This window comes from Enhydra lutris, unplaced genomic scaffold, assembly GCF_002288905.1.
Source record: "Enhydra lutris kenyoni isolate GAN:26980312 unplaced genomic scaffold, ASM228890v2 scaffoldscaffold14, whole genome shotgun sequence".
Lineage (NCBI taxonomy): Eukaryota > Metazoa > Chordata > Mammalia > Carnivora > Mustelidae > Enhydra > Enhydra lutris.
In genome coordinates this window covers 35522712-35538687 of record NW_019154098.1, presented here as the reverse complement: position 1 = coordinate 35538687, position 15976 = coordinate 35522712, and positions in this window count along the sequence as shown.

Below are 15976 nucleotides of genomic sequence, written 5' to 3'. Positions count from 1 at the left end.
CTCTGGTTCAGGCTGCTTTGCAACCTCCTTGTGATTTATTTCAACTGCTTTTAGCAAGCCCTGAAACTTCTTGTAGACACAGAAGTTCAGTTCAAAGTTCGTGAATGAAAAACTATAGTTTTCACAACCTGCTAGCGTATCACAAATCATCACCTATTTCGCCTGAACGTGGATCCTCCTGGACATTACCCATGAGCCATCCAGGATGGCCAAGACAGAAATAAGTGAAAAGGAAGAAGGACCTGTTGGGAGGGATCAGAATGAGACAAGGGCCAGTTTCCGAGCTGAGTCCTTCCGGGAACATAAAACCTCACGTTTGCACGGGCTTCTTTCAATGGTCTCAGCTACATGTGGATTAAAGCAGTGATTCTCAGCCTTGACTGCACATGGAAATCACTTGGGGGAGCTTTAAAAATATGAACGCCAAACCAAAGGAAAAAAAGAATAGAAAAGAGAGCATGAAAAATATTAAAAAGAAAAAGGAAAAACATGCCTTTTATTAAGAAAAGAAAAAATACTCATGCTTGGCTCCCATTTCCAGAGTTTCTAATCTAATAGATTTGAGGTGCAGCCTGGGCATGGAGACTTGAAAATGTCTCCCCAGGTAATTGAAACCTGCAGCTAAGGTTGAGAAACTCTGCTTGGGTTCTTAAAGCTCTCCCAGCCTTTTTTCTTTAAAAGCTTCCTTCAAGTTCAAGGTTAAAGAATATTGATGTTGATGGCAGACATATTTTGCTTTCAATTGAGGGAGGTAATGGCCCTCTAATACGGGTGGTGAATAAAAAACACCGAACATCTCAAAAATTTATTATTTAGGATACATATAAATAAGTATGTTTGTGTGTACCAAATTGTACAGTTACACTTAAGTGTAAGTTACACTTACACGTGTCTTGCCATAACTTGATTTATAAATATTCTAGTTTCTAAGCTACACATTTTGGAAAATGATTTTGAAAAAATTTCACCCTGTGGATTCAAACAGAATCCCACGTGGGTCTCAGACAAACAGAAATCTCTGTCCTCTGGAAAGTGTCGTTCCACGTCGCTCCTGGCACCTGTCCAGTCCTTCATTTCCCCACTCACCCACACACCCTCCTGTCAGCCCAGTAATTCGTTCATCTAGTGAGTCTTTATGATTTTTTTTTTTAAGAGGACAGGGGAGAGTAGTTTGAATTGGGTTATGAGCCCCCTTTGGGCAGGATATGTCACTTTAGCCATTGAACTCACGTTGCTGGCCGTGAGTCTGTTCCAAGCTCCCGCAAAGGAGGCATCAGCTGGGTCCATGGCATCTCCTGCTCTGGCTGCCCTTATGCATGGGAGCCCCATAGATTTTATGATTTTAAATGCCAAGTACAGTGCTCTGCAGCAGGGATGGAGAGAAGAAAATACCCCTTTCACAAATGCCTGAAATTAAATTGAAGGAGGGGGAGCGTGGAGGGATTGGGGAAGAACGGAATGCCAAAGACAATGAATTTACAAGGGCTAGGAGAGGCCAGAGGGGCCTTCCAGAGCTGGGCCTTTGCATGGAATGCATTGTTGACATCACTGCCTTGCATGATACCTCAGGGGAAGCCAGTGGCCAGCCCTCAGCTCAGAGCCTGCCCTGCGGTGGGTTGTGGGTTGGTTGTCCAAGTCTGCTCACCACCCTCACAGGGAAAGGCTTGCTATAAAGGCAAATGTGTATTTGCCGAGTAGCTGCTCTGAGCAAAGCGCGGTGCCAGGAGCCATTATGAAGGAGCGGTACCTCTCCAGGACTTCCTCCTAGCCGAGGCCAGACTAACACCCGTGGTGTATTGTCAAGACACTTGAAAGTGTGGAATCAAGAACTGAATGGTATGGTGCAGGTGGGAAGTGCCTACCGTTCACAGAGGATGGCTGGAAAGAGACGCAGGCCAGAGGAGTCTGGGCTTGGATGGGGCTCTTGTCTGCATCCTGGAAGGAAGGCAGAAAGCAGGGTTCATTGCATGAACTAACTAGGTTCCTGAGATGGAGGAGAAAGTGGGTATGAGGGAGAAGAAGTAATATTTGCTCATCTCAAAATTGCCTTTTACTGGTCAGATGGACCCCTGGGGCTCAGACAGCTCTAGGGCTCTGAGTCCAACTGAAACACCCTCCTTCATCCACCAGAGTGGGGAGATGGGAACAGCAGGGAGACTCTGGAGTGGGCAGAGGTGAGAAATTGGCCCAGGGCTAACAGAAAGATGAGGGAGCCTCTGAGCTGCTTTGCTGTCCGCCATGTTACAATGAGAGGACATATTAACATGCCGCCTTCTAATACACATGCTGGGTAAATATTCCAGAACTAAAGTTGGAGATGAAGGTAGTTATACTTCCTAGTGAAAACAGGGTATGTCCTGGAGCCAGAAAGCTGCTTAATAGCATCATACTTAAGTTTCTCAGGTACAAGATTGAGGGGAATCCATCCCAACTGGTTACTATGTACTGTTGGAGGGATTTTTTTTTTTTTTATTTTACTTATTGACAGATGGAGATCACAAGCAGGCAGAGAGGCAGGCAGAGAGAGAGGAGGAAGCAGGCTCCCCTCTGAGCAGAGAGACTGATGCGGGGCTTGATCCCAGGACCCTGGGATCATGACCTGAGCTGAAGGCAGAGCCTTTAACCCACTGAGCTACCCAGGTGCCCTGTGAGAGCTTTCTTTTAAAACTCATGTAGTGTTCTAGAAAATGATGTCAAAGATCCTCAGTTGACTGTTCTTCAGTAGTAAAATAATCTTATTTACAAATTGTTCATGTCCCCAGAACTGTTAGAATAAGTAGTTTTTTAAAAAAAAAGATTTATTTATTTGAGAGAGAGGGAGAGAGAGACAGACAGACAGACTGAGTGAGAGAGCATGAGAGGGAGGTCAGAGGGAGAAGCAGACTTCCCATTGAGCTGGGAGCCCAATGTGGGACTCAATCCCAGGACTCCAGGATCATGACCTGAGCTGAAGGCAGAGGCTTAACCAACTGAGCCACCCAGGGACCCAGAATAAGTAGTTTTAAATGTCTCAACTTCTCTTCCTTACACATAAAGTCATTTTCTTTCTCTGTGTCTCTCTGTGTCTGTTTCTCTTTCTCTGTCTGCCTTTCTCATCTACAAATCTATGAGTGTCACAGACTGGAAAAGGTTGGGACAGCACAATTTAGCCTTTTGGCTGAGGACATTATGCTGAAAATTAAAGTTGATACCGAAACCAGAAGACACTGTGGGTTTGCAACCAGAGGGAGGGAGAGATGGTCTGGCTGGGTGACCTAGATGAATTCAAGCAAAGTTTGTAGGGTTGGTGGCATGCATCATAGTAAGTTCTCAACAGACTCTTAGATGAGTCACAGGATTTGTGGAAGATCAACTCACAAGTTACCCTCAGGGAGCAAATGCTTTCCATGCTGACCCAGAAGCACTGCTTTCCAGTCTGTAGCTGTACAATAAGTATTGGTTCCTGTCCCTCAAATTATAAAACAATAATGAAATATATCACTGCTTAGGCCTTTGGATCCTGATGAATGTCTACAAATTTGACACTTAGACTAAGTACTCTTCTCCCTAACCACTGTCAAGTTCTAGTACCGGTATTAGTCACAAAGAGGTCAGCATACTTGGTGGATATAGCACTACGCCTTGAAGGCTCATAAACCTGGCTTTTGACAGGTGATGAAGCCCATTATTCCAAGGCCTTGGGTGTGTTTCAGAAAACATGTCTGTGATAGGAAGGGTCCTAGAATCGGGATGCCAAAAGGGTGTTTGAAATCCAGCATTCACTGTTCCTGAGGCAACTGGTCCACCAGTTAGAACCTCTTCCAGGTCGTCTTTCTCTTTTTGCACAGTACAGAGCTCCCCCAGAGGCATGAACATAACCTGGCCTGGTTGGAATAACTTCTGCTCTGGGTAGAATGGGGACCACTAAGCATTGGAGTTCCTGGAATTACTAGTCTGGAAGGTTCTGGGGAAAGATAGCCCTTCTCTTCAACTCAAACTTCAGTGATAACTGTACTTGTACAAACCGAGGAAAATGGTCTGAAAATGTGGTACCCTGGTTTGTCTATTTTTTACACTCATGAATTCATAAGTTAGAAACTCAGACAGGTCATGGCTGGAATCTTCTGGAGGCTGCTTCACTCACTATCTGGTACCTGGGCTGGGATGACTCCAGGGTTGGTCATCTGGTCATCTGGTGATTTTAGATGAAAAAAATCTTACAGTGGTGTAGAAAATGTCATTATTATACATGTAAACAACTGCTCTTATCGAAAGCAATACAATATTAAAACATCATAATATTTAGCGTTAAAAATATTTCCACTCATGGAACATTTGAAATTAATACTGCATTAGAAAATTCTAGGAATATGGTCACCATGCCTGTGAAAACAACTACAGTCAAACACAAATAAGTTTTGTTTGCTACTTCTTCCCCATATGTTTGTGGTTGCTAAAACCGTTTGAACCGAAAATGGATCAAGGCTTAGTGCTGCTTCTATAAACACAATGAGTGTATATTCCAGACTTTCCAGGACAGCCCAGATTCCAAATGACCATGTCCTGGTTTGGGGATGGAGGGGTGTGGGCCATGCATCTGGCCTGTGTGTGGTCAGAGTCTCCTGACTGAGGTGTGAAAGGGCTGGGACAGATCATTCAGGTAACAGCAACAGAGTGAAAGGGCACAACAGCAAAAAAAAGTATTTGAGCCAAACTGGCACCCCTTGAAGAAGCTTTCAAAGGCGGTAGGAATGCCTGAGACCAGCATGTGTCTGGGCAAAACAACTTGATGACAGATTAAGCGAATGTTTTGGAAGAGAAAGTTGGTTTTCCTGAGACAGCAGCTTAGTCACCTTCCGGTATTTTCAGGATCAAATATTTTCAGCCTTCAGGGCCTGGCCAGGGGCTTCCGAGGCGGATCCATCTCCTTGGAAAGGGTAGGTTCGGAAGAGTGGGTCCACAGGGTCCATCATTCCATCTTTGTGTGAACCCACACAAGGACACGCTCTGTGCCCAGCAGCCTAAGAGAAGCAAGCCAGGATGCAGAAATGGTCCACACCCAAATCTTCATCTTCGAGGAGTTTTCATTCCAGTGGTAAGTTATAATTACACCTTATCAGGGATTCCTATGGAGACAGAACCAAGCCCACTGGGGGGCACATAGAGGACAGAGCCACCAGCTGTAGGACAGCTGGGGTGACTCAAGTGGGCCACTGGGTGGCGGGTCTCACACAACCCTTTCTAAGTCCTTTTTCCCTCACTGGATGAATGAGAGGACTAAGAATTATTCCTACTGGGTTTGTGTGAATTTTTCTGAGGAGCCCCCTTATCCTTCCAAGCTCCTTTTGCTGTTTTCCCTATTTCCTGCCCTTTAGGGAACTGTCAGAATCCAGGCAGGAAACAGAGTTGGACCTCAGCTGGGATTTTTTTAAAGACGTAAGTAATGAGGGATTTTTTTTTTTTTAATGCCAAATAAAAACTAGCAATGAAATGTTTTAATTTTTATTAGATTCTCTGCAAAACTAATAAGTAAAGAAAGTATATACAGTAAAGAAAACCATCTACCTTTCTTATGTATATTGCCAAGTAATGAGGGATGTTGATGCCTACAGTAACTACCAGCAGAGAGAAGCTGCCCTGCAACCTGACCTGCAGAGGCAGGGAAGGAAAGGGATCATTGATGTCCAGTGACATCTGGAGCCCTAGATAGGGGACCACAGAAGGGGACAGCTGCTGCCAAAAGGACTGCCCAGCAGGTGGGACATGAGAGAAATAAAAACTCACCTCTCTGTCCTCCCGATTTCCAGTTGCCTGAGAGCTCATCCCATTGGCCAACCACAGTGGGAGACTGGAAGGCGAGGGAGCCTGGGGATGTGGTCCAATGAGGTTAGCCACCCAGGGCTTACAACAAAACAGAGAAGACCTTAACATGAAACTTTAAGATGAATGGAAAATGACCAACACCCTGTTCTTTTTTCTTTCCTCCTTACCTGCTTACCCACAGGACATCATGCCCAGCCTTGAGGAAAGAGGGATCAACAAGGCAGACCTGGCTCTTCATTTTATGGAGCTGATAGTCTAGGAGGGAGACAAATATGGAGCATACAAATAAAGGGATACAGGAATGAGATGGATGAGCTCAGGGAAACAACACTGGGGTCTGGTCTTGATTCTCCAAAGTTGGCCACATAGCTCCTTGCTCCTAGAATTAGTGTCTGAAGACACCCCATGAAAACTCTGACTTAGAGATCCTAGAAAGCCCACATGATGAACCACTCAGAATTCACAGGCAAAATGCTTCTCGGCCCCAGAGTCACTATCCCCCAAGTCCTCTGTTATTCTTCAGCATTTCTACTCCTTTTGCTTAAACTTACTCACTCTTCCTTAGTATGTAACAGAAAAGAAATTCCGGAGGATGTTTTTTAATGTTGGGATTGTGGAAAACAGAGCAAGATAGGGTTCCCAGTGCACAGTGAAGGAAACCATCAACAAAGCAACAAGGCAACCCACTGAATAAGAAAAGATATTTACAAATGATATATCCAGTAAGGAATTAATATCCAATATAAAGAACTTACACAATTCAAAACAAAAAAAATATGAGCAATCTGATTAAAAACTGGGCAGAGGACCTGAATAGACATTTTTTCAAAGAAAACATATATATACCCAACAGACAATGAAAAGATGCTCATCGTTGCTAATCATCAAGGAAATGCAAATCAAAACCACAATGAGATGTCACCTCACACCCATTGGGATGGCTAGTGTCAAAAAGATGAGAAATAGGTATTGGCAAGGATATGAAGAAAATGGGAAACCTTGTGCACCATTGGTGGGAATGCAATGGGTGCAGCCACTATGAGAAACAGTATGGAGGGTCCTCAAAATATTAAACTGAAATACAGGGGTGCCACCTGGCTCAGTGGGAGGAGTGTGCCACTCTTGATCTTACGAGCATGGGTTTGAGCCCCACTTTGTGTGTAGAGATTCCTAAAAACAAATAAATAAACCTAAAAAAGAAAAGAAAAGAAAAGAAAAACTGAAATACAATATGACCCAGAAATTCCACTTCTGGGTATTTACACAAAGAAAATGAAAACACTAATTCAAAAAGATATGTGCACCCCTATGTTTATTGCAGCATTACCTACCATAGCTGAGATATGGGAACAACCTAAGCATCCATCAGTAAATGAATGGATAAAGGAGAGGTGGCGTATATATACAGTGGAATATTGTTCAGCCAAAAAAGGAATGAAATCCTGCTATTTGCAATGGCATGGATGGACCTGGAGAGTATTCTGCTAAGTGAAATAAGTCAGAGGAGAACAAAGACAAACCCCATATGATTCCACTTATAACGAAGACTCTAAGAAACAAATGAACAAACAAAATAGGACAGAAACAGACTCATAAATACAGAGAACAAACTGGTAGTTGCCAGAAGTGGGGGTGGGAAGAGTGGGCAAAATGCGTGAAGGGGATTGAGAGCTACAGTCTTCCAGTTATAAAATAAGTAAGTCATGGGGATGGAAAGTACCCCATAGGGGATATGGTCTGTAGTATTGTAATAACTTTGTAAGGTGACAGATGGTGATTACACTTATGGTGTATACTTCATGATGTATAAAAATCTCAAATCACTATGTTGTAACCTGAGACTAATATGTATGTCAACTGTTCTTCTATTTTTTAAAAATGTAATTATAATTTGATAATACCACAAGAAAAGAAGAAAAAGACAGGGTATCCAGTAGCCATAACAAAAACTACAAATATATTCAATTACATTTTTAAATATTGAGACAAAAATCATCAAGTCAATAGAAAAATAATAGGCTAGGGAAAAAAATAGCTGAAACTTGACAAAGGATGTATCCTTAATAGAGAGTTTAAAAAGCAAAAGACAAGCAACTCAAAAATGGGCAAAAAAGAATGCTCATAGCAGCTTTATTTACAATCTCCCCATACTGGAAGCAGCTAAGATGTCCTTCAATCAGACATCAAATGGGTAAAAAAACTGCAGCACATCCATAGGATAGGATATAATTCTGTGATAGATACATATATTTTTTAAAAAGTTTCAAGTCACAGGGGTACCTCGGTGGCTCAGCCCATTAAGCATCCAACTCTTGATCTCAGGTTGGGTCTTGATCTCAGGGTCATGGGTTCAAGTCCTACGTTGGGCTCCATGCTGGGTGTGGAGCCTACTTTAAAAAAAAAGTATCAAGTTACAAAAAGACAATAAAACTTAAATATAAATTGCTCAATGAAAAAGCCAATTTGAAAAGGTGACATACAGTATGATTCCAGTGATATGAGATCTGGTAAAGCCCAACTAGAGAGACAGTGATTGTCAGGGGGTTAGTAGGAGGGGGTAGAGGCTTGGATAGATGAAGAGGGACTTTTTAGGGTGGTGAGACTATTTTGTATCATACTGTGAATATAAGTCAGGACACTATACACTTATCAAAACCTATAGAATTTTAAAGCATAAAGGATAAACCAGTATACACAAATTAAAAAAAAAATCATGTAAGAGGTCAAGGGATACCAGGCTAGAATGTAGACTGTCACAAAATAATCTGTATTATAAATGTATTAAAACATCTTACTGAAGTAGGTAGGGGAAAAGGTGGTGACCTAACTAACTTTAGAAATGAGTGGAATTATAAAACTAAAGGCAGAAAGAATTTCACAGAAAACCGTATTCGTGTTGATGAAGTTGTTTCCCATGAGAGGATGGGGTTAACAATTCTGATAAACCTGTATGCTAGAAATGAACAGTTGTGTAAATATTGGTGGATGGTGGGAGTGAGGCTTCTCACTGTTGGAGTAGTCTTTTACCAATAAGCAAGGAGAAGAGACCAGGTTGTGGACTAGAGTTGCAGACATAGAAATGAACTCCTGTTCATATAGATATCTATATGAATATCTATTGATTCATACATATCTATAAAAAATATGTATATATAACCTGGTGTGTATGGCAGACGTGTATTTCTTTGCTTTGTTGGCTGGGAGGACCTAGAAGCAGAAACACCCAACTAGCAATGAGCAGATCTTATGCTCTGACCTTGGTTGCTAATACCATTCTCTAATAAAGAAACCAAGACTCCTTGGAGAAGTAGGATTCTAGGATAAGTGCAAGGGATACACAAGAGGAACCTGGAGGATCTTGTAGCACCAAAGTAAGGAAGTACTCGGGCACCTGGGTGGCTCAGTTGGTTGGGCGTCTGACTTTGGCTCAGGTCACGATCGCCAGCTCCATGCTGGCTCTGTGCTCTGTGGGAGTCTTCTTGTCTCTGTGTGCCCCTGTCCCCATGCTCTCTCCCTCTCTCTCAAATAAATAAATAAAATCGTAAAAAAAAAAAAAAAGAATGTAAGGAAGTACTCATAAAAACAAAAAAACAAAAACCACATCGATGGGGGTATGTCAAAGGGACATGGAAACCAATTGAAAGAGATTCCAATGGTCGAAACTGGAACAATATGAAAAATGAAAATAAATAAAGTGGTATTGGATTAAACCCAAAGTATAAAGGAAAGATCCATGCATCTATATGGATATAAATGATTAAATAATTAAACGAGGGGAGGAGACAAATCTCTCATGCAGAAGAATTCCAAATAATTTATGAAGACTCCGCCCTCAAGGAGTGGAGCATAGCTCCCCATTCCTTAGGTGTGGACTGTCCATAGTGACTTCTTTCCAAAGAGTACAGTATAGAAAGTGGTGGGAAAACAACTTTGTAGTGGAGAAATCTAACAGACACAACCTCAGCCAGGTGATCAAGGTCATAACAAAAGTGATAAATCATGTTGTTGGTATGTGCTCTAACACCCTTCTGGTCACTTAGAGCACACCTCCCAGTTGCGGGGGTGGGCGGGGGGTTGGGTGGTTCCTCACCCAGGCTCACGGGGGGACAGGCATGAGGACGCTTGCTGCGGAATCACTAGGGCCAGAGGACAGCTACAGACAACACAGGTGTCCATCTCTAGGAGATGGAAAGCAAAGTTTGAGGGATAGTGTGCAGAAATGAGAAGCTATGAATAGATACTCATAGGTCAATAAAGACAGAACCTTAAAACATAATATTGAGGGGAAAAGGTAAGAAACAATGAAATTTATGACTCTACGTTAAGAACACAAAGACCCAAAGAACATTACACATTTATAAGCATATATGCACACTTAAGAACATATATAAAGCTCCTGGGGTGCCCTGGGGGGGGAGGGTAAGAGTAGGGATCAGGGACCAAGAGGTCAAAGGAAATAAAAAGCAAGGCTCTGTGAATTAACCAGTGCTGGTAAAATGGTACACGTGACTGTGTCTGACCAATTCTGTTCTGTACCTGGGCTCCAAAACAGAAGAGAGGATTTAGGTTAATGAGATCTGGCTTAGGCCTGGGGCTTGATCATTTTTTTTTTTCCTTTTAAGATTTATTTATTTGTTGTTTTAAAGAGGGAGAGAGAGAGAGAGTGAGTGCAGGGCAAGCCCCAGTGGGAGGGGCAGAGGGAGAGGAAGAGAGAGTCCCAAGCCGACTCCACGAGGAACCAGAGCCCACTACTGGGCTCAGTCCCATGACCCATGAAATCCTGACCTGAGCCCAAACCAAGAGTTAGCAGCTTAACCAACTGAGCCACCCAGGCTCCCCAGGGTGTGGTCATTTTTTAAAAAGCTCCAGAATGATTCTGACGTGCCTCCACGTTGGAGAACCTGAGGCTTCCGCTGAATACAGGCAGTTCTGTGAACAAGCCTCTAGAGAGAGGAGGGGAGCTAGTGGGGGAGACATGGACCCAGAAAACGGCAGCTCTTGTGTTAGGATGACGGCATTGTGGGAAATCCCCTTCTACACTACTCTGAATGACATTACATTGCTTTTATGTATTTCTAATGCCATTGACTTTTTTTGTTTTGTTTTTTGTTTTTGTTTTGTTTTGTTTTTGTTGTTGTTTTGTTTTGTTTTTAAGTAGCTCAGAGCTTCTAGGGAGAGTTAAGGGCCATGAAGGAACTCAACAGCCACTTGAGGTTTTAAAGCTCAGACTGAATAGTAGCAGTTGCCAAATTTAGCAAAAATCAATGTTAAAGTGCAGTTGAAACGAGAGTTAACTCTTTAAGGCAGGGAGAAGTCTTCACAGTTACACTTAAAATGTTTATCCTTGTATGTAGCATTTCACAGTTGAAATACAGGAAGTACATTTAACTAATATTTGCTATCTAAATACATGGTATACTTACAAAACGCACAATGAATGTACCGAGTGGGGAGCACAGGTTAAGCTGGGTCCTCCCCGAAGCAGAAGTGAGATGATGAAAGATGCAAGAAATTTATTAGGAGAAACATCTGTGAGAGAAAACCGGTAGGGAGCTGGAAGAGGCTGGGGAAGCCTGGCTTCAGACCATAATGTGGGTCAGGCAGTAAGTGATGGAGAGACCAAACCAGGCTCCGACTAGAGGAGACCACGCCCCCTAGCAATGGGCCTGCTCCCTCACTGGCTGGAAACACCTTCGGAGGCGTGGTCTTGGTGTGAACACGTGAAAGATTTCAGAACTGGGTCTCAGAGGCTGCTGGTCAGTTGCTCTCCCTGCAGGAGGATACGAGTGATGCATTCTTGTGGCCACCGCTGGCCTCCTTGGTCTTGTCCACAAATGTTTGCGAACTAAGCCTAATGTCTATGCTTGGACAACGGAAACGACCTCATTCCCCGAGTGGCGGCATTTCTTATTTAGTGAGGACAGTAACTAACAGGAAGAATTTACATTTTTTTCTGGGACTTGCCTGAAACTGTCACTCAGCTTGTTTTTCGTGATGACAAGATCAAGGACCATGGAAGGCAGAGGACAAAGACGTGTAACAGAGTTGCTCCAGGGGAAAGGTGGCAGGGGGAAAGACCGTATTGGGGAGTAAGAAGAGATATGGGGAGATTCCCAGGATTGGTGGCTTTCTAAGTATTCATAGAACTGATCCTATTCTTACAACTGCCCAGAGAATAGAGCAGGGCTGCAGAGGACCTTGGGTGCTCCCTTTAAGAATGTCAGCACTGATCATCCTGAATCAAAGACGATAGGCCTTGCCTTGTTAGAACACCACATTGGCCTCCTGCCTACCGTGCAGCATTAGGGACAGGGTTGGAGCACCAATAATGCCTAGAATTGACCTTTCACCCAGTTTGGGAGGGTGGAGGCTTGGAAACTAAATTTAATTCAAAGTAAAAATGTATGATGTTCCTGGCAGACCCATATTTATGAAGTACGAGTCATTGTACTTTCATACTCCTTTTTCATGTGGCTGGTGGGAAGTCATTTTCAGTCATTTTGAGGGTACCTCCTCTTAGGTTGTACTAGGGTCCAGGGCATAGACGGTTGAGAAGGCTTTTGGTCCACAGCCTCTGTTGTGCAGCTCGGCCCCTCCTCAGCCCATCTCTGACTATGGAGACGTTTGAGTGGGTACCCCTGGTCCAGTGTCCTGCCATGTGGTGGGCTGTCCCACCGAGAGCATCTGTTCCCTCTCTGCCCACTCACCAACACCAGTATTTCATAATGCTTCCCGAGTCTCAAACCTACCACACCAGGATAAGTTGGAGTAATGCTCCCTAGAGTAATGCAACAATCAAATTCCAAATTTTCAGTAGCTTGGAAAATGAGTTTATCTCTTGCTCACATAAAAGTCCGGGACGGGAATTCTTTGGTTGGCAGATGGCTCTCAGGAACCAGGGACCTTTTATCTTGTGGCTCCTCTTTCCTAGAGCCTTAAAGTTCTCCAGACCCACCCAACAGCGCGCGCGCGCGCGTGTGTGTGTGTGTGTGTGTGTGTGTGTGTGTGTGTGTGTGTGTGTGAATGAATGAATGAAAATGGAGAAATGCAAAACTTCCTTAGCCAGGAAATGCCACAGACTGCTTCTACTTATTGTAGACAGGCAACTAGTCATGTGGTCCTCTCTAGATGTAGGGGAGTCTGGGATATGTAGTTCCCAGCTGGGCAACACTATAATCTGAAGGGGAATGTGAGGGAGCGTGAGTCTTTGCCGCACGAGTAGCCAAGACTGGTCATACCTTCCACAGTCCCAGTTCTAGCTAAGACCACACTTCCTACTTCTCTGGAAAATAGAACCATTCTGATCTTTCCTTATCTTCCTACCACCAAATCCACTGGGATATGAATCTACATTCTCTGCCTCCTCTCTTGTCACTAGCGTAATGGGATGTCACAGGGTCCTTTCCTGGTTGTCCACATTCCCATTGAAGACAAAGACAAAAAATAATGCAGTAGACGCTAAGTACTCCTCAGTCCTACTAGAGTGGAGACCAGTCTACAGCAGAAGGCAGCCTCTAAGATGACTTCTCATGACCCTCCTGGTATGCCTGCCTTTCTCCAATTGCCTCCTCGTGAGTGTGGGCGAGGCCTCGTGATTCACTCCTAATAAATAGCATACTGTACAAGTGACAGATGTCACTATGAGATTAGGTTATTAAAAGCCTGCAGCTTCTGTCGGGCTCCCTTGCTCATTCTGAGTGAATCCAGCTGCCGTGCTGTGAGCGGCTTTATGAAGAAGTCCACGTAGCCAAGAACTGACTTGTCTGGCCAACAGTCAGCGAGGACCCGAGGCCTGCCAACAGCCGGGAAAGTGAGCTTGGAAGGGGATCCTCCTCAGTCAAGCCTTGAAAGGACCGCAGCCTGAAAGATGTCTTGATTGCAGCCTTGGGAGAGAGCCTAGGCCGAAAGCACCCAGCTAAGCTGTGCTTTGCTGAGTCACAGTGTACCAGCTTGCCATAACAAAGTTCCACAGACTGGGGGGCTTAAACAGCACATGTTTACTTTCTCACCGTTCTGGAGGTTGGAAGTCTAAGATCAAAATGTCAGCTAAGGTTTGGTTTCTTCTGAGACTTCTGACCAGGGCTTGTGGATGGCCACCTTCCCTCTGTGTCCTCACATGGCCTCTCCTCTGTACCCGACAACCCCGGCTACCTATCCCACGTCTTAAGAGGATTCCAGTCATGTTGGATCATGGCCCATCTTAGGACCTTGTTTAATCTTACCTACATCTTTAGAAGCACTATCTCCAAACCCAGTCACATTCCAAAGTACTGGAGGGGGTTAGGCTTTCAATGTACGAATTTTGGAGGGACACAGCTCAATCCTTAACACACAGAAACTGTGAGATAATAAATGTCTATTGTTTTAAGTGCTAAAATTTGGGGTAATTTGGTACACAGAAACGGATAACAAATACAAACACCTAGGTAAGACTTTCTAAGAGACTGTGACACTGTCTGTACTCATAACTTGCGCCCCCTCCCTGCCATCCCCAAGCATCTCCAAGAAGGCTGCGGGTTCACTGGTCATGGAAGCAGGTGGTGATGAGGCTTTCCATAGAGAGAGATGTAGGTCAGTGTGCTGAGCTGTGCACCCTCTAACCCGTATCACTGGAAGGGAAGGAAGACATGCACCTCACCTCAACTAGTGTGGGAAGTGATGGGGTTCAGAACATGCTACCCCAAAATATGGCATCTTGGCAGTGTTAAGAAGAAAACCACAGGTTCAAAATGGAGTCACTGGTGCGAGGGCCATACAACCAAACCACAGCTCAATGACTAACATAATTGCTGTTTCGATCTTTCCCAGGAATGTAATCTTAACCAGTCAGTCTGGAATTTCCTGGTCAGCACCTGAGGCCAATCCACCTGATAAGAACCTCCCCTCCCCCATCACCTAGTACTGCTCTGCTAAAGGGAGGTGGATTGCCCAAAATAATCCTTTTGCTGTCCTTTGCGACTTCTTTATCCTACCTCCCTTCTGCTTTAAAAAAAAAAACACAACAACAAAACCTTCTGTCTGGAATATTACTCAACCATCAGAAAGGATGAATACCCAAATTTTGTATCAATGTGGATGGAACTGGAGGAGATGATGCTGAGTGAAATAAGTCAGGCAGAGAAGGTCAATTATCATATGGTTTCACTTGTGGAACATAAGGAATAGCATGGAGGACATCAGGAGAAGGAAGGGAAAAATGAAGGGGGGGAAATCGGAGGGGGAGGTGAACCATGAGAGACTTTGAGCTCTGAGAAAGGAACCAAGGATTTTAGAGGGGAGGGGGGTGGGGGATGGGTTAGCCCAGTGATGGGTATTAAGGAGGGTACAGATTGCATGGAGCACTGGGTGTTACATGCAAACAATGAATCTTGGAACACTACATCAAAAACCAATGACGTACTGTATGGTGACTAACATAACATAATAAAAAATAATAATAATTAAACAAAAATAAGAAAACCTTCTGTCTAGTACAGCTTCTTGGAGCTCTTTCCTATTTGCTCGGTGGGATGCTGCCCAGTTTGCAAATCATAGAATAACGTCATTAGCTCTTCAGATTCACTCAGTTGAATTTGTTTTGTTTTGTTTTTTCGGGGGGGGGGGGTTTGGGGGTGAAAACTAATAAAAGGAATGTCATAGAATGGAGTCAGCAGGCCAGCAGGGGGAGCCCTCACACCCTACCATTTCACACTGTCAATCACAGACCTAACAGAAAGCGGTGGCCTGGCACGGGGATACCCCTTTGCCCTCCCAGCAAGAGGAAGAAAGCCTTTCCTCATCCCCAGCAACAGCCCAGGCAACGAGACACTGTCCCAACAAAAAGCCACTGCCCTTCAAACTTCCAGTTTACTCAACGGACTTTTTGTTTACGCCAGCCTTTCCAGTTCCTCCTTTCCTCCATAAAAGAGCATTCCTCAACTTTGTTCTCTGGAGTTTTCGATGGTTTTACCTTCGCTTGCTTGTCCTGGATTGCGGACCTCTGCTTTTCCCAACTAAACTCATTTTTGCTAGTAAAATAACTTTTACCGAAGGCAGAGGCTTTAACGCACTGAGCCACCCAGGCGCCCTGGTATTTTTATTCTTAAGATAAACTTTTTTAAAACAGCATATTGGATATTTTAAGCTGGAGGTGTATGAGAAAACAGCAGAAGCTGGAAGTTCACTTTGACCTTCC